This window comes from Idiotropiscis lumnitzeri, unplaced genomic scaffold (assembly GCF_059441095.1).
Source record: "Idiotropiscis lumnitzeri isolate Australia: NSW breed Sydney's pygmy pipehorse unplaced genomic scaffold, RoL_Ilum_1.0 HiC_scaffold_114, whole genome shotgun sequence".
Lineage (NCBI taxonomy): Eukaryota > Metazoa > Chordata > Actinopteri > Syngnathiformes > Syngnathidae > Idiotropiscis > Idiotropiscis lumnitzeri.
Genome location: NW_028283652.1, coordinates 144,201 through 162,500, shown reverse-complemented (window position 1 = coordinate 162,500; position 18,300 = coordinate 144,201). Strand labels below are relative to the sequence as shown.

Below are 18,300 nucleotides of genomic sequence, written 5' to 3'. Positions count from 1 at the left end.
ATCCGTAGATGGGCGACCTGTAAAAACGGGACCTTTTCTTACAGGTGACGTTTGCTACAGTCCTGCCGCGGACGACTCGCAAATGCGTGTGCTGATTTGCAAATGCGTGTCAGGAGACTTGTGTGTGGCTCCGTAGCTACACATTCGGACCACATGGGGGCACTAATATTATACCAGCCCCGTACCACCAATATATACACCAATAACTTGGGGGGGCGTTCACTGCTATCCACCCATGGTCATGTACCATTTATTTGACATTATTTAAATTAAATTGGAATAAATGGAAGAATAAAGTGGAACTAATAAAATAAGAACCAATGATATAACCAGTGAAGCTAAAAAAAATGAATGAAGCTTCTCCACACCTGCTAATTGCCACATTAACTATACTTCCCTTTATTGCATTCAGTAAACACCATTTTTTAAAATTGATTCATTAACTTTTTATTTAGTAAACACTCACTGCACCAACCCAACCGGACTGCATCGGGTCATCTGTCTGCTACACCTGTAGACTACGAGAGTCCCCTTTTGGTCTTAATGTGGAGCTCCGGAGCCACACTCAAGTCTCCAGACACGCATTTGCAAATTGCCACACGCATTTGCGAGTCGTCCACGGCGAGACTGTAGCAACACCCAAAGGCAGGGGACGCTGAATGTTGGCATTTTGTGCTCTCAGCCTGTCAGGCGAATATGTGGAAATTTCTAAAAAAGCAGCTCGCATACTTGCTTACATTTGTCAAAAGTTTTTTTTATTTTTACGGTGCAAAAGCTTACAGCACCTGGTATTCCCAGGCGGTCTCCCATCCAAGTACTAACCAGGCCCGACCCTGCTTAGCTTCCGAGATCGGACGAGATGGGGCGTTCTCAGGGTAGTATGGCCGTAAGCGAGAATTCCTTTCAAAATTTAGCATTTTATACATGTTGTCTTTATTGTGGCAAATACTGCAATCCAAAAATACGTAACAAGAATCTGAAACTATAACCACAGTCACAAATGTGTCACAACAATCTACAATGCATGATTGAAGTCACAGATATATGACAAATATCAGCAAATGTGTACAATGATTTGTTGGCACATACACATGGTTAAATGCGGACAAAAATCCGTAGATGGGCGACCTGTAAAAACGGGACCTTTTCTTACAGGTGACGTTTGCTACAGTCCTGCCGCGGACGACTCGCAAATGCGTGTGCTGATTTGCAAATGCGTGTCAGGAGACTTGTGTGTGGCTCCGTAGCTACACATTCGGACCACATGGGGGCACTAATATTATACCAGCCCCGTACCACCAATATATACACCAATAACTTGGGGGGGCGTTCACTGCTATCCACCCATGGTCATGTACCATTTATTTGACATTATTTAAATTAAATTGGAATAAATGGAAGAATAAAGTGGAACTAATAAAATAAGAACCAATGATATAACCAGTGAAGCTAAAAAAAATGAATGAAGCTTCTCCACACCTGCTAATTGCCACATTAACTATACTTCCCTTTATTGCATTCAGTAAACACCATTTTTTAAAATTGATTCATTAACTTTTTATTTAGTAAACACTCACTGCACCAACCCAACCGGACTGCATCGGGTCATCTGTCTGCTACACCTGTAGACTACGAGAGTCCCCTTTTGGTCTTAATGTGGAGCTCCGGAGCCACACTCAAGTCTCCAGACACGCATTTGCAAATTGCCACACGCATTTGCGAGTCGTCCACGGCGAGACTGTAGCAACACCCAAAGGCAGGGGACGCTGAATGTTGGCATTTTGTGCTCTCAGCCTGTCAGGCGAATATGTGGAAATTTATAAAAAAGCAGCTCGCATACTTGCTTACATTTGTCAAAAGTTTTTTTTATTTTTGCGGTGCAAAAGCTTACAGCACCTGGTATTCCCAGGCGGTCTCCCATCCAAGTACTAACCAGGCCCGACCCTGCTTAGCTTCCGAGATCGGACGAGATCGGGCGTTCTCAGGGTAGTATGGCCGTAAGCGAGAATTCCTTTCAAAATTTAGCATTTTATACATGTTGTCTTTATTGTGGCAAATACTTCAATCCAAAAACACGTAACAAGAATCTGAAACTATAACCACAGTCACAAATGTGTCACAACAATCTACAATGCATGATTGAAGTCACAGATATATGACAAATATCAGCAAATGTGTACAATGATTTGTTGGCACATACACATGGTTAAATGCGGACAAAAATCCGTAGATGGGCGACCTGTAAAAACGGGACCTTTTCTTACAGGTGACGTTTGCTACAGTCCTGCCGCGGACGACTCGCAAATGCGTGTGCTGATTTGCAAATGCGTGTCAGGAGACTTGTGTGTGGCTCCGTAGCTACACATTCGGACCACATGGGGGCACTAATATTATACCAGCCCCGTACCACCAATATATACACCAATAACTTGGGGGGGCGTTCACTGCTATCCACCCATGGTCATGTACCATTTATTTGACATTATTTAAATTAAATTGGAATAAATGGAAGAATAAAGTGGAACTAATAAAATAAGAACCAATGATATAACCAGTGAAGCTAAAAAAAATGAATGAAGCTTCTCCACACCTGCTAATTGCCACATTAACTATACTTCCCTTTATTGCATTCAGTAAACACCATTTTTTAAAATTGATTCATTAACTTTTTATTTAGTAAACACTCACTGCACCAACCCAACCGGACTGCATCGGGTCATCTGTCTGCTACACCTGTAGACTACGAGAGTCCCCTTTTGGTCTTAATGTGGAGCTCCGGAGCCACACTCAAGTCTCCAGACACGCATTTGCAAATTGCCACACGCATTTGCGAGTCGTCCACGGCGAGACTGTAGCAACACCCAAAGGCAGGGGACGCTGAATGTTGGCATTTTGTGCTCTCAGCCTGTCAGGCGAATATGTGGGAATTTCTAAAAAGCAGCTCGCATACTTGCTTACATTTGTCAAAAGTTTTTTTTATTTTTGCGGTGCAAAAGCTTACAGCACCTGGTATTCCCAGGCGGTCTCCCATCCAAGTACTAACCAGGCCCGACCCTGCTTAGCTTCCGAGATCGGACGAGATCGGGCGTTCTCAGGGTAGTATGGCCGTAAGGGAGAATTCCTTTCAAAATTTTGCATTTTATACATGTTGTCTTTATTGTGGCAAATACTTCAATCCAAAAATACGTAACAAGAATCTGAAACTATAACCACAGTCACAAATGTGTCACAACAATCTACAATGCATGATTGAAGTCACAGATATATGACAAATATCAGCAAATGTGTACAATGATTTGTTGGCACATACACATGGTTAAATGCGGACAAAAATCCGTAGATGGGCGACCTGTAAAAACGGGACCTTTTCTTACAGGTGACGTTTGCTACAGTCCTGCCGCGGACGACTCGCAAATGCGTGTGCTGATTTGCAAATGCGTGTCAGGAGACTTGTGTGTGGCTCCGTAGCTACACATTCGGACCACATGGGGGCACTAATATTATACCAGCCCCGTACCACCAATATATACACCAATAACTTGGGGGGGCGTTCACTGCTATCCACCCATGGTCATGTACCATTTATTTGACATTATTTAAATTAAATTGGAATAAATGGAAGAATAAAGTGGAACTAATAAAATAAGAACCAATGATATAACCAGTGAAGCTAAAAAAAATGAATGAAGCTTCTCCACACCTGCTAATTGCCACATTAACTATACTTCCCTTTATTGCATTCAGTAAACACCATTTTTTAAAATTGATTCATTAACTTTTTATTTAGTAAACACTCACTGCACCAACCCAACCGGACTGCATCGGGTCATCTGTCTGCTACACCTGTAGACTACGAGAGTCCCCTTTTGGTCTTAATGTGGAGCTCCGGAGCCACACTCAAGTCTCCAGACACGCATTTGCAAATTGCCACACGCATTTGCGAGTCGTCCACGGCGAGACTGTAGCAACACCCAAAGGCAGGGGACGCTGAATGTTGGCATTTTGTGCTCTCAGCCTGTCAGGCGAATATGTGGGAATTTATAAAAAAGCAGCTCGCATACTTGCTTACATTTGTCAAAAGTTTTTTTTATTTTTGCGGTGCAAAAGCTTACAGCACCTGGTATTCCCAGGCGGTCTCCCATCCAAGTACTAACCAGGCCCGACCCTGCTTAGCTTCCGAGATCGGACGTTCTTTTTTTTTTTTTTTTTTACATTTGTCAAAAGTTTTTTTTATTTTTGCGGTGCAAAAGCTTACAGCACCTGGTATTCCCAGGCGGTCTCCCATCCAAGTACTAACCAGGCCCGACCCTGCTTAGCTTCCGAGATCGGACGAGATCGGGCGTTCTTTTTTTTTTTTTTATTTTTTTTTTTATTATTGTAATAAAAACATCTGTACAAATAGAGGTTTGACTCAAGATACAAACATTCGTGAACAAACATCAGTAGGGATGTCCAACGATAGACAGTCGTAACCAAGGATGCATTTTAAAAATGAAAGTCCAGACTGTTGTCAGCAGAGAAAGTTACTAGTCCGTTGTTTACTGCCAAGTCGTCTTGAAAACGTTGGGGTCGATGTTCCTGAAGATGGGTGAGATGGAAGATGACCAACGATTTGAAGATGGACCAGTGATCGCCTTTCCTTTTTTCATGCAGGTGGATGTTTCTTGTGATGACGATGGAATGACGTGCTATGGCCAAGAGCAGCTTGAGGGCTTTGACATTTAGGCCTTTCCATGGTGAAGGGATGATACCGAACAGGAGAAGCCAGGAATTCTGGTCACCGCCACCACCGACTACCGGCGAGGGGAGTTTCACCCCCAGCCTCCTGGCAATGAGATCTTCTAGTCTGGATCTGAAATGTCGCACGACTCGGCATTGGAGAATGAGATGGTGAAAATCCTCCGGTTCCTCTCCGCACACTGGACATGTCCTGTCATAGGCACTTGGTAGAAAAGCATGCAGCGTTGTACATGGAAAGATTATCCTGTGTCTTATTTTAAAATCAGTGTTACTTACCTTGGGTGGAGTACACCAGTTAAACATGTCAGCCCAGATGGACGAGGGAGCCAGGGTGGGGTATGCCTGACGCCACGCGTTTTCTGCTGTTGGCTTTTTCAGTATTTTGGTTAGCAACACATGATAGAGTAGTTTTGTTGTGCACTCTGCCAGTCTAGTCGGTCGAGCCCCAAAGGTCAGCACATAATTTAAATCTGACTTTGTGGTGGTGTCTTCACTCTGTGACATCCGCCCCAGAAGGTGCCCCCAGTGGCAATGCACGGAGTCTCTGATTTTTCCCACTGAGCGCAACACAGTGGCCCTTCGAAAGGGAACTTTGTGGAAGCGAAACAAGGTGCGAATGCGTTCAATGTTAAAATTCCCTTTCTGGTCTAATAAATCACCCATTGTTCTGATGTGTGCACTTTCTAAAACCCCACTTAACATCCTTTCCCCACTCCCTGGCTCACCGCCCAGGAGATCGGGATTGAACCTAAGTGGAATGTTCTGCAGTTGATGGAGTGACATTGGCTCTGTCCTAACCCATGGCCGCAATGCCCACCACGCCTCTAAGATTTCTTTTTCGAAGGGGTCCAGAGGGGGGAACATCGTGCGAGGCAACATCTGGCAGAGATTGAAGACGCCGTAGCAGCCTAGACCCTCTAAAATTGGCAGAAGAAAATCCTTCCAGGGAGCTGAGAAGGCAGGATTTAAAAACTTTCTGAGCAGCTTCAAGCGTAGTGCAGCCTTTTTTGTGCCAATGTCTGTCAAATTTAAGCCACCTGCTTGGACATCAACGATCAAGGTATAGTGCCCAATGAAACCTCTTTCCCTCTTCCACATGAAATAATTAAAAGTTAAATTTAATCTATTTAAAACATTCGCGGACATGTGAGTGACAGTCAGTGAGTGAATTAATTTTGAAATACACAGGTTATTGATGACCAATATTTTCCCTTTCAGAGTTAAATTCCTGAATTTCCACATATCTAAAGTGGATTTTACTTGTGGTAAAACTGTTTCCCATTGCTGTTCATCACAACGAGAAGTGTTCTCCCCAATCCAAACACCAAGGATTTTTTGGCTGAGTGTGGCCTCTTTAAAACCCCAGGTCTTTGGCACAGCGCTGGTGGTACCAAAAACGGCCATGGTGGACTTATCAAAATTGACTTTTGCACCCGAGGCTTGGCAGAAAATGTTGAGCTCGTTGAGAGCTACACTTAGACTCTCCACGTCTCTGACAAACAGGTTTGTATCGTCCGCATACTGTAGAATCTTAACTTCGCGTCCACTTGGTGTCCAAATGCCTTTTATGCTGTTATTTTGTTTGAGGAGGGCCGCAAGTGGTTCTACAACAAGGCTAAAGAGTAGTGAGGACAGGGGGCACCCCTGTCTCACTGACCTTCCCAATTTAACAGGTCCTGTCAGTAGTCCGTTCACTTTGATTTTACTGGCTGCGTTTGCATACAGACGTTTTATCCAATTGGTAAAGGAAGACCCAAATCCAAATTTGTCAAGCACCTTCCATAAAAAAGTGTGCTCCACCCTATCAAAGGCTTTTTCGAAATCGAGGCTGACATGAATTCCGCACGAGGCAGCCATGTGTTTAGTTAAATACTTTATACTTAAAATAGTGTCTGAAATATCCCTTGTCGGAATGCTATATGACTGCGTTTCGGAGATGATGGTACCTATTACTTTTTTGAGACGAGCTGCTAAAACTTTGGCTAAGATTTTATAGTCAGTGTTCAAAAGACTAATCGGTCTATAGTTGCTCAATTGTTCAGACGCACCTTTCTTGTGTATTAACGTAACGGTACCTTCGCAAAATGATGAAGGGACCAGATCTTTTTTTTCCATGTGATGAAACAAATTGCGCAAGATAGGTGACAGCTTTTTCATAAAAGCCTTAAAGAACTCAGCCGTTAGACCATCGCAACCTGGGCTTTTTTTATTATTTAGATCTTGGATTGCCTTTGTGATTTCGAATTCGGACATTGAGTTGTCGCACATGTCTTTATCGTCCACACTCAGTACACGGTTTAAGGCGGCTATGGCCTCGGTGGCATGATCTGTCAACGGTTGTCGGAATTTGAAGAGATCAGTATAGAAAAATTCGACCTCTTCTAAAATGTCATCAATGTCCGTGACCATCGCGTGAGATTTGTGAGACCACAATTTAGATATATATGCTTTTCCTTGTTTATTTTTTTCCAGTCCCAAAAAGTACGCTGTTGATCGCTCGCCCTCTACAGCATTTTGAGCTTTGGCCCTCAGGGCTGCCCCTCTACACTTCTTTGCTTCAAGCAGCTCGAGTTTATGTTGCAGCGAGAAAAATAACGGGTCCACAGGCCCACGTGTTATCGCCGCAGATAGAGTTATTTTCAGCAATTGGTCTCTCACAGTGTTCTCCTCTAATTTTTCCACCCAAGACTTAGCTCTACAATGATTAATTGACAATTTTTTTAAACGTAGTTTGACACTTTCCCACCAGTCTGTGACCCTGTCTACATACTTAGACTCCTCCTTTATCCCATCAAGAAAATAGTTTACTTTTGAAATAAAGCTCTCATCTTCTAGAAGCGAATTATTGAAGACCCAGAGACCACCGGTCCGCCTGCTTTTGTATAGACATAGATCAAACGACAGTAGCGCGTGATCACTCTGTCCAGACCATGTGTACTTGGGATTGTCCAGTCTCTGCGCAAGGGAAGCAGACGCTAAACACAAATCAATGCGCGATTGTTTAAGCGTGCCCAGTACTATTTGTTTGCGCGAGAAAGCCCTCCCCCTGAGGTTTAGGGTTCTCCAGATTTCTAACATATTGTTGTTGTTGATCAAGTTCAGTAGACAATTTCTGCTGACATCATTTTTGTAGGTGTTGTTGACACTAATATCCAATTTACTCAGGGCGACATTGAAGTCGCCAGTCATGATTGTTCTATTGTTGACAAAAGAAAACGCATGTAAGAAAAAGTCTCGTCTTTTTAGCTCCAGGTTTGGTGCATGGAGGTTGATGAGTCGGAGAGGCAATGAGCCATTAAAGTCTACCACTATAAATCTGCCCCCCGGATCAGCATGCACCAGGTTGGGGTGGCCCAGTGCACAGGTCCTAGACAAGATTGCTACGCCACAAGACCTGGGGGAGCCGAGGGCTACATGTACAGAGCCACGTACCATGCGACGAATCTTGTCAACATGCTCTTGGCTCCACCAGGTCTCTTGCAGACAAAGAACATCCCACTTTGTGTTATGTAAAATGTTGTCAATTTTGAGGTTGCTCCGCAGCCCGCAGGCATTAGCTGACACAAGGAGAACAGTCATTTTAAAGATAGGAGGGGAAGCGGCTTATCACTTAGACTTCTTCGATCTTCCTTTTCTCAAGCCTTCAGATTGCCTCTTTTTGGGTTCCGCTGTGCTGTGTTCCATTTTGTCATCAGACAATTTACAACTGTCATGACACTTGTCGACCGGTAAGGGGGCTTCTGCCATGTGGCATTGCGGCATCATTTGGGGCAATGATGAGCCTTCAGGCTGACCAACATTCCTCCCCACCGCAGATATCTCGCTCTCTCCCGTATCGCCGGTGCACGAGGCATTTAGGGAGGTCGGCAGGGAAAAATTGATACTGCTGATCCTTTCTGGATGTTGTTTCTTCCCCGGCCTAGGGATACAACTTTCCATAGTTGTCCCCCCCCTCTCAGGGGCAGAGAGTGGAATCTGCCCAACACTCACCCCCTTCAAAGGTTCGGCCCCGGTCGACATGGGATCAGGGGTAGGGCGATGCGCACCCCCCCCGCCTCGTTCGTGAGTAGAGCTAGGATTTTGACCTATAACTCCCTCCACTACAGGCACCCTTGTCCCACACAGCACTGTATCAGAGCTCATCTCACTATTCTCAAACAGGTGAGCTTTTGAAAGGTTTGTTTCTGGCAGGCGGACAACCGGCTTTGCGATAGTGGGACTGTCTTCCATTTCTATCGGTGCGGCCACAGAAATATCCTCGCCACAAACACAAAGGACAGGGTATTGTCTGCACACACCACAACGACGAAGGTGAGTCTCATTACATTCTCTGGCATAATGCCCCTGCTTGCCACATTTCCGGCACAAGAATTCCGGACAATCCCTGTACACATGTTCCGGGGACAGGCAACCTCTACACACTTTGACCTGTCGATCATGGATCACCCTGAAATATTCAGGCCCTGAGGCAGTGATGAAGCGAGCAGAATATGGTAAAGATTTTACAGTGTCAGTAAATCTTACTTTAACAAAGCGGGTCCCGTCAGCTACATCGGTGCCCGGCCACATTTTCCTCCGTACATTGGAGGTCGCCGATACGCCCCAGGACTGAAGTTTATCATATATTTCGGAGTCTTCAATATATGCCGGCAGGTGTAGAAAGGATACGACCATTTCGTCGGTTGTTATCTCCCGACCATGTATCCGCGCCGCGCCCATCCGGAAGCCATCAAGTAGCTTCTTCTTCGCTTGAATAGAGCTAACTGTTATTTCAAATTTGTCAGAGGAAATCCTCCGACAGGCCTTAATCTGCCCACACACTTCCTTAATTCCCCTAATTAACCATAAAGGAGTGATCTCATCACCATTGTCTATGTCCAGAAATACCATGAGGTCTTTATCAAAAATTATGCTCTCAGTCACAACATTGCTCACCATTCCATCGCTGTTCAACCCTTGTCTCTTGGTCGCCGCCAGCATGCCATCAGGCACTCGATTCAATGACTGCTCCATGGTTTGTCCTAATGAGTCCATTGAACCTGGATCCGGGAGAAAGAAGGGGGGGGATGGGGAGAAGAAATAAAAGAACCCCCCCTCCACAGCACGGAGGCTGGGAGGAGAAAAAAAAAGCTAAACAAAAACTCCCAAAAATTCAGAAAAGATTAACCAAGATTTGCCGCAAAAAAAGACATAAGCCAGGAGCATAGAGCTCTGACTGTCACCTCTGCACACTCACGCAGAGTGACAATCAGGCACACCTGCAATCACTCAACCAACCACACCTGGGCGTTCTCAGGGTAGTATGGCCGTAAGCGAGAATTCCTTTCAAAATTTTGCATTTTATACATGTTGTCTTTATTGTGGCAAATACTTCAATCCAAAAATACGTAACAAGAATCTGAAACTATAACCACAGTCACAAATGTGTCACAACAATCTACAATGCATGATTGAAGTCACAGATATATGACAAATATCAGCAAATGTGTACAATGATTTGTTGGCACATACACATGGTTAAATGCGGACAAAAATCCGTAGATGGGCGACCTGTAAAAACGGGACCTTTTCTTACAGGTGACGTTTGCTACAGTCCTGCCGCGGACGACTCGCAAATGCGTGTGCTGATTTGCAAATGCGTGTCAGGAGACTTGTGTGTGGCTCCGTAGCTACACATTCGGACCACATGGGGGCACTAATATTATACCAGCCCCGTACCACCAATATATACACCAATAACTTGGGGGGGCGTTCACTGCTATCCACCCATGGTCATGTACCATTTATTTGACATTATTTAAATTAAATTGGAATAAATGGAAGAATAAAGTGGAACTAATAAAATAAGAACCAATGATATAACCAGTGAAGCTAAAAAAAAATGAATGAAGCTTCTCCACACCTGCTAATTGCCACATTAACTATACTTCCCTTTATTGCAGTCAGTAAACACCATTTTTTAAAATTGATTCATTAACTTTTTATTTAGTAAACACTCACTGCACCAACCCAACCGGACTGCATCGGGTCATCTGTCTGCTACACCTGTAGACTACGAGAGTCCCCTTTTGGTCTTAATGTGGAGCTCCGGAGCCACACTCAAGTCTCCAGACACGCATTTGCAAATTGCCACACGCATTTGCGAGTCGTCCACGGCGAGACTGTAGCAACACCCAAAGGCAGGGGACGCTGAATGTTGGCATTTTGTGCTCTCAGCCTGTCAGGCGAATATGTGGGAATTTATAAAAAAGCAGCTCGCATACTTGCTTACATTTGTCAAAAGTTTTTTTTATTTTTGCGGTGCAAAAGCTTACAGCACCTGGTATTCCCAGGCGGTCTCCCATCCAAGTACTAACCAGGCCCGACCCTGCTTAGCTTCCGAGATCAGACGAGATCGGGCGTTCTCAGGGTAGTATGGCCGTAAGCGCGAATTCCTTTCAAAATTTTGCATTTTATACATGTTGTCTTTATTGTGGCAAATACTTCAATCCAAAAACACGTAACAAGAATCTGAAACTATAACCACAGTCACAAATGTGTCACAACAATCTACAATGCATGATTGAAGTCACAGATATATGACAAATATCAGCAAATGTGTACAATGATTTGTTGGCACATACACATGGTTAAATGCGGACAAAAATCCGTAGATGGGCGACCTGTAAAAACGGGACCTTTTCTTACAGGTGACGTTTGCTACAGTCCTGCCGCGGACGACTCGCAAATGCGTGTGCTGATTTGCAAATGCGTGTCAGGAGACTTGTGTGTGGCTCCGTAGCTACACATTCGGACCACATGGGGGCACTAATATTATACCAGCCCCGTACCACCAATATATACACCAATAACTTGGGGGGGCGTTCACTGCTATCCACCCATGGTCATGTACCATTTATTTGACATTATTTAAATTAAATTGGAATAAATGGAAGAATAAAGTGGAACTAATAAAATAAGAACCAATGATATAACCAGTGAAGCTAAAAAAAATGAATGAAGCTTCTCCACACCTGCTAATTGCCACATTAACTATACTTCCCTTTATTGCATTCAGTAAACACCATTTTTTAAAATTGATTCATTAACTTTTTATTTAGTAAACACTCACTGCACCAACCCAACCGGACTGCATCGGGTCATCTGTCTGCTACACCTGTAGACTACGAGAGTCCCCTTTTGGTCTTAATGTGGAGCTCCGGAGCCACACTCAAGTCTCCAGACACGCATTTGCAAATTGCCACACGCATTTGCGAGTCGTCCACGGCGAGACTGTAGCAACACCCAAAGGCAGGGGACGCTGAATGTTGGCAATTTGTGCTCTCAGCCTGTCAGGCGAATATGTGGAAATTTATAAAAAAGCAGCTCGCATACTTGCTTACATTTGTCAAAAGTTTTTTTTATTTTTGCGGTGCAAAAGCTTACAGCACCTGGTATTCCCAGGCGGTCTCCCATCCAAGTACTAACCAGGCCCGACCCTGCTTAGCTTCCGAGATCGGACGAGATCGGGCGTTCTCAGGGTAGTATGGCCGTAAGCGAGAATTCCTTTCAAAATTTTGCATTTTATACATGTTGTCTTTATTGTGGCAAATACTTCAATCCAAAAACACGTAACAAGAATCTGAAACTATAACCACAGTCACAAATGTGTCACAACAATCTACAATGCATGATTGAAGTCACAGATATATGACAAATATCAGCAAATGTGTACAATGATTTGTTGGCACATACACATGGTTAAATGCGGACAAAAATCCGTAGATGGGCGACCTGTAAAAACGGGACCTTTTCTTACAGGTGACGTTTGCTACAGTCCTGCCGCGGACGACTCGCAAATGCGTGTGCTGATTTGCAAATGCGTGTCAGGAGACTTGTGTGTGGCTCCGTAGCTACACATTCGGACCACATGGGGGCACTAATATTATACCAGCCCCGTACCACCAATATATACACCAATAACTTGGGGGGGCGTTCACTGCTATCCACCCATGGTCATGTACCATTTATTTGACATTATTTAAATTAAATTGGAATAAATGGAAGAATAAAGTGGAACTAATAAAATAAGAACCAATGATATAACCAGTGAAGCTAAAAAAAATGAATGAAGCTTCTCCACACCTGCTAATTGCCACATTAACTATACTTCCCTTTATTGCATTCAGTAAACACCATTTTTTTAAATTGATTCATTAACTTTTTATTTAGTAAACACTCACTGCACCAACCCAACCGGACTGCATCGGGTCATATGTCTGCTACACCTGTAGACTCCGAGGGTACCCTTTTGGTCTTAATGTGTGGCTCCGGAGCCACAGTCAAGTCTCCAGACACGCATTTGCAAATTGCCACACGCATTTGCGAGTCGTCCACGGCGAGACTGTAGCAACACCCAAAGGCAGGGGACGCTGAATGTTGGCAATTTGTGCTCTCAGCCTGTCAGGCGAATATGTGGAAATTTATAAAAAAGCAGCTCGCATACTTGCTTAGATTTGTCAAAGTTTTTTTTATTTATTTATTTTTTGCGGTGCAAAAGCTTACAGCACCTGGTATTCCCAGGCGGTCTCCCATCCAAGTACTAACCAGGCCCGACCCTGCTTAGCTTCCGAGATCGGACGAGATCGGGCGTTCTCAGGGTAGTATGGCCGTAAGCGAGAATTCCTTTCAAAATTTTGCATTTTATACATGTTGTCTTTATTGTGGCAAATACTTCAATCCAAAAATACGTAACAAGAATCTGAAACTATAACCACAGTCACAAATGTGTCACAACAATCTACAATGCATGATTGAAGTCACAGATATATGACAAATATCAGCAAATGTGTACAATGATTTGTTGGCACATACACATGGTTAAATGCGGACAAAAATCCGTGGATGGGCGACCTGTAAAAACTGGACCTTTTCTTACAGGTGACGTTTGCTACAGTCCTGCCGCGGACGACTCGCAAATGCGTGTGCTGATTTGCAAATGCGTGTCAGGAGACTTGTGTGTGGCTCCGTAGCTACACATTCGGACCACATGGGGGCACTAATATTATACCAGCCCCGTACCACCAATATATACACCAATAACTTGGGGGGGCGTTCACTGCTATCCACCCATGGTCATGTACCATTTATTTGACATTATTTAAATTAAATTGGAATAAATGGAAGAATAAAGTGGAACTAATAAAATAAGAACCAATGATATAACCAGTGAAGCTAAAAAAAATGAATGAAGCTTCTCCACACCTGCTAATTGCCACATTAACTATACTTCCCTTTATTGCATTCAGTAAACGCCATTTTTTAAAATTGATTCATTAACTTTTTATTTAGTAAACACTCACTGCACCAACCCAACCGGACTGCATCGGGTCATATGTCTGCTACACCTGTAGACTCCGAGGGTACCCTTTTGGTCTTAATGTGTGGCTCCGGAGCCACAGTCAAGTCTCCAGACACGCATTTGCAAATTGCCACACGCATTTGCGAGTCGTCCACGGCGAGACTGTAGCAACACCCAAAGGCAGGGGACGCTGAATGTTGGCAATTTGTGCTCTCAGCCTGTCAGGTGAATATGTGGAAATTTATAAAAAAGCAGCTCGCATACTTGCTTAGATTTGTCAAAGTTTTTTTTATTTATTTATTTTTTGCGGTGCAAAAGCTTACAGCACCTGGTATTCCCAGGCGGTCTCCCATCCAAGTACTAACCAGGCCCGACCCTGCTTAGCTTCCGAGATCGGACGAGATCGGGCGTTCTCAGGGTAGTATGGCCGTAAGCGAGAATTCCTTTCAAAATTTTGCATTTTATACATGTTGTCTTTATTGTGGCAAATACTTCAATCCAAAAATACGTAACAAGAATCTGAAACTATAACCACAGTCACAAATGTGTCACAACAATCTACAATGCATGATTGAAGTCACAGATATATGACAAATATCAGCAAATGTGTACAATGATTTGTTGGCACATACACATGGTTAAATGCGGACAAAAATCCGTAGATGGGCGACCTGTAAAAACGGGACCTTTTCTTACAGGTGACGTTTGCTACAGTCCTGCCGCGGACGACTCGCAAATGCGTGTGCTGATTTGCAAATGCGTGTCAGGAGACTTGTGTGTGGCTCCGTAGCTACACATTCGGACCACATGGGGGCACTAATATTATACCAGCCCCGTACCACCAATATATACACCAATATCTTGGGGGGGCGTTCACTGCTATCCACCCATGGTCATGTACCATTTATTTGACATTATTTAAATTAAATTGGAATAAATGGAAGAATAAAGTGGAACTAATAAAATAAGAACCAATGATATAACCAGTGAAGCTAAAAAAAATGAATGAAGCTTCTCCACACCTGCTAATTGCCACATTAACTATACTTCCCTTTATTGCATTCAGTAAACGCCATTTTTTAAAATTGATTCATTAACTTTTTATTTAGTAAACACTCACTGCACCAACCCAACCGGACTGCATCGGGTCATATGTCTGCTACACCTGTAGACTCCGAGGGTACCCTTTTGGTCTTAATGTGTGGCTCCGGAGCCACAGTCAAGTCTCCAGACACGCATTTGCAAATTGCCACACGCATTTGCGAGTCGTCCACGGCGAGACTGTAGCAACACCCAAAGGCAGGGGACGCTGAATGTTGGCAATTTGTGCTCTCAGCCTGTCAGGCGAATATGTGGAAATTTATAAAAAAAGCAGCTCGCATACTTGCTTACATTTGTCAAAGTTTTTTTTATTTATTTATTTTTTGCGGTGCAAAAGCTTACAGCACCTGGTATTCCCAGGCGGTCTCCCATCCAAGTACTAACCAGGCCCGACCCTGCTTAGCTTCCGAGATCGGACGAAATCGGGCGTTCTCAGGGTAGTATGGCCGTATGCGAGAATTCCTTTCAAAATTTTGCATTTTATACATGTTGTCTTTATTGTGGCAAATACTTCAATCCAAAAATACGTAACAAGAATCTGAAACTATAACCACAGTCACAAATGTGTCACAACAATCCACAATGCATGATTGAAGTCACAGATATATGACAAATATCAGCAAATGTGTACAATGATTTGTTGGCACATACACATGGTTAAATGCGGACAAAAATCCGTAGATGGGCGACCTGTAAAAACGGGACCTTTTCTTACAGGTGACGTTTGCTACAGTCCTGCCGCGGACGACTCGCAAATGCGTGTGCTGATTTGCAAATGCGTGTCAGGAGACTTGTGTGGGGCTCCGTAGCTACACATTCGGACCACATGGGGGCACTAATATTATACCAGCCCCGTACCACCAATATATACACCAAGCCTCCACGACCGGGATTCCCACGTTGTCGTCGTGTGGAGGCTTGAGCGGCTCCCTGGAGTGCAGCCAGCATTCTGGGGGCCTGACTAAGAGGAATCCCACCCTGGTGGTCGAACCAAGCGTTAAAAACTTGCTCTCGACTACTCACCTCAAAAATGGAAATGGAAGCTCAAAGAAGGAATATTCATACTGGATCGGCCGTCGCCCAGGATAACCAGGTCCGCGTTGGTGCAGTAGAGAGTCCTGCAACTTCGAAAAATACGCGAGACTCAGTTAATGATGACCTAAATGACAATGTAGTGACAGTAGGAGGAGGACTGAGGATAATCTCATTGAATGTGGAGGGTATATCGATGGCTAAGTGTGAGTTGATGGCGCAGATGCTGAGGGAGAAAGATGTACAAGTGTTGGCACTGCAGGAAACTCCTCTGACTAAAGAATCGCCCCCATCGAGATACAGTATATCCAGCTTCATACCCATCACGAGAATAGATCATCAACAGTACGGAACCATGATATATGTACATGAAGACATCCCTGCCATAGACAGAGGATCCTCTATGGACGAACACAATATACACAGGTCAGAGATTGAGGTGCTGGGTACAACAGTGGTCAACATATACAAGCCTCCAAATACAAGCTGGCCAATTAGTGTCCTCCCACAATACCAACATCAATCTATAATATTAGGAGACTTCAATAGCCACCACACATCGTGGGGATACACAGAGCCCGACCCAGCTGGAATCCAGCTCAGCAACTGGGCAGAAATAAATAATCTCCACCTCCTTTACCATCCAAATGAACCAGGCACCTTCCACTCAGCACGATGGCAGAGGGAATACACACCTGACCTGACCTTCGTTACGAGGGACACAGATGGCATATCAATGCCAGCACATCGAAGAGTGCTGGGTAACTTCCCAAGGTCCCAGCACCGACCAATATTGATAAAAACAGGAATCAACATACCAGTCACACAATCTCTACCCCTGCCAAGATGGAACTTTAGAAAGGCAAACTGGCAGGGTTTCGCAGAGCAAGTGGATAAGACATGCAAGCGAATCCCAGCAAAACAGGAGAATATAATTAGGTTCAATAAACTCATTCAGAGCAGTGCAAAAAAGCACATACCCCGGGGAGTCCGTAAAAGATATATACCATGCTGGACACCAGAATGTGAGGAAATATTAAAATCCTATGAGGAAACCCAGAATCCAGATACTGGAGAGAAATTGCTGGAGAGACTGGAGGAGGAGAGACAGAGAAGATGGAAACGGTAGAGAGCATGGATTTCACAAGATCCAGTAGACATGCATGGAAACTGATTAAAAAACTGGACGGGGGTGGAAAAAAGAGCAAACAGTCTAACGTAGTGAGCCCTGATAGTGTTGCAATTAATATAAGAGGAAGAGGAGCTCACACCCCTGACTACAAGTTCGAAACCACCAAAAAGAAAAGGTACCAGCAGCTAATCAGAGACATGCCAGAAGAAGACGGGTTCTACCACCCAGTGAGCGAAGAGGAGGTGAAAGCAGCACTCAGAGCAACGAAGTCAGGCAAGGCAGCAGGAGTTGATGGGATCTACCCAGATATGTTGAAACACCTGGGTCCAGCTGCGATTAAATGGATGGCATCTGCTATCACTGATGCAATAAACATGGGTAGATACTGCCATCTCTGGAAAAGAGCTAGGGTCATAGCCATCTTAAAACCGGGGAAATCACCAGAAGACCCAAATAACTACAGACCAATATCCCTGCTATGCAGTATGTATAAGATAATGGAGAGGATAATCCTAACCAGAATAACACCAACCCTGGAGCTGAATATTCCTTGCCAGCAGGCAGGATTTAGAAAGCACAGAAGCACCACAGAACAGGTACTGGCTCTAACAACATTCATAGAGGCAGGATACCAAAGAAAACTAAAAAGTGGTGCTATATTTGTAGATCTCTCGGCTGCATATGATACAGTGTGGAGAGAAGGACTCCTGTATAAGGTAGCCAACATCATCAAAAGTAAAGCTATAGCCAATATAATTGCATCTATGACTGCAAAGAGGCACTTCAGAGTGTGCCTGGGGGACCAAACAAGCCGAGAATTTAGCATTAAAAATGGAGTCCCACAGGGATCTGTAATTTCACCAGCACTATTCAATGTTTACATATCAGACCTACCAGATACAGAATCCTGGAAATTCGGTTATGCGGATGACTGGGCATTGGTAACCCAAGACAG

The 18,300-nt window shown here is 44.1% G+C and overlaps 8 non-coding genes across 8 annotated transcripts; all 8 read right to left on the bottom strand.

The window, feature by feature from the left end:
* Positions 1-773: 773 nt before the first annotated feature.
* On the bottom strand, positions 774-892 carry LOC148315253 (5S ribosomal RNA). Its single transcript, XR_015841194.1, has one exon. It is a non-coding gene; the product is annotated as a 5S ribosomal RNA (ribosomal RNA).
* Positions 893-1,884: 992 nt separating this feature from the next.
* Positions 1,885-2,003, bottom strand: LOC148315252 (5S ribosomal RNA). The gene has a single exon (XR_015840914.1). It is a non-coding gene; the product is annotated as a 5S ribosomal RNA (ribosomal RNA).
* Positions 2,004-2,994: 991 nt separating this feature from the next.
* LOC148315251 (5S ribosomal RNA) lies at positions 2,995-3,113 on the bottom strand. Its single transcript, XR_015841130.1, has one exon. It is a non-coding gene; the product is annotated as a 5S ribosomal RNA (ribosomal RNA).
* A 7,934-nt stretch (positions 3,114-11,047) lies between these two features.
* LOC148315250 (5S ribosomal RNA) lies at positions 11,048-11,166 on the bottom strand. The gene has a single exon (XR_015841077.1). It is a non-coding gene; the product is annotated as a 5S ribosomal RNA (ribosomal RNA).
* A 992-nt stretch (positions 11,167-12,158) lies between these two features.
* Positions 12,159-12,277, bottom strand: LOC148315249 (5S ribosomal RNA). The gene has a single exon (XR_015840913.1). It is a non-coding gene; the product is annotated as a 5S ribosomal RNA (ribosomal RNA).
* A 1,000-nt stretch (positions 12,278-13,277) lies between these two features.
* Positions 13,278-13,396, bottom strand: LOC148315248 (5S ribosomal RNA). Its single transcript, XR_015840912.1, has one exon. It is a non-coding gene; the product is annotated as a 5S ribosomal RNA (ribosomal RNA).
* Positions 13,397-14,396: 1,000 nt separating this feature from the next.
* On the bottom strand, positions 14,397-14,515 carry LOC148315247 (5S ribosomal RNA). Its single transcript, XR_015840911.1, has one exon. It is a non-coding gene; the product is annotated as a 5S ribosomal RNA (ribosomal RNA).
* Positions 14,516-15,516: 1,001 nt separating this feature from the next.
* LOC148315246 (5S ribosomal RNA) lies at positions 15,517-15,635 on the bottom strand. Its single transcript, XR_015841180.1, has one exon. It is a non-coding gene; the product is annotated as a 5S ribosomal RNA (ribosomal RNA).
* Between the last annotated feature and the right edge of the window lie 2,665 nt (positions 15,636-18,300).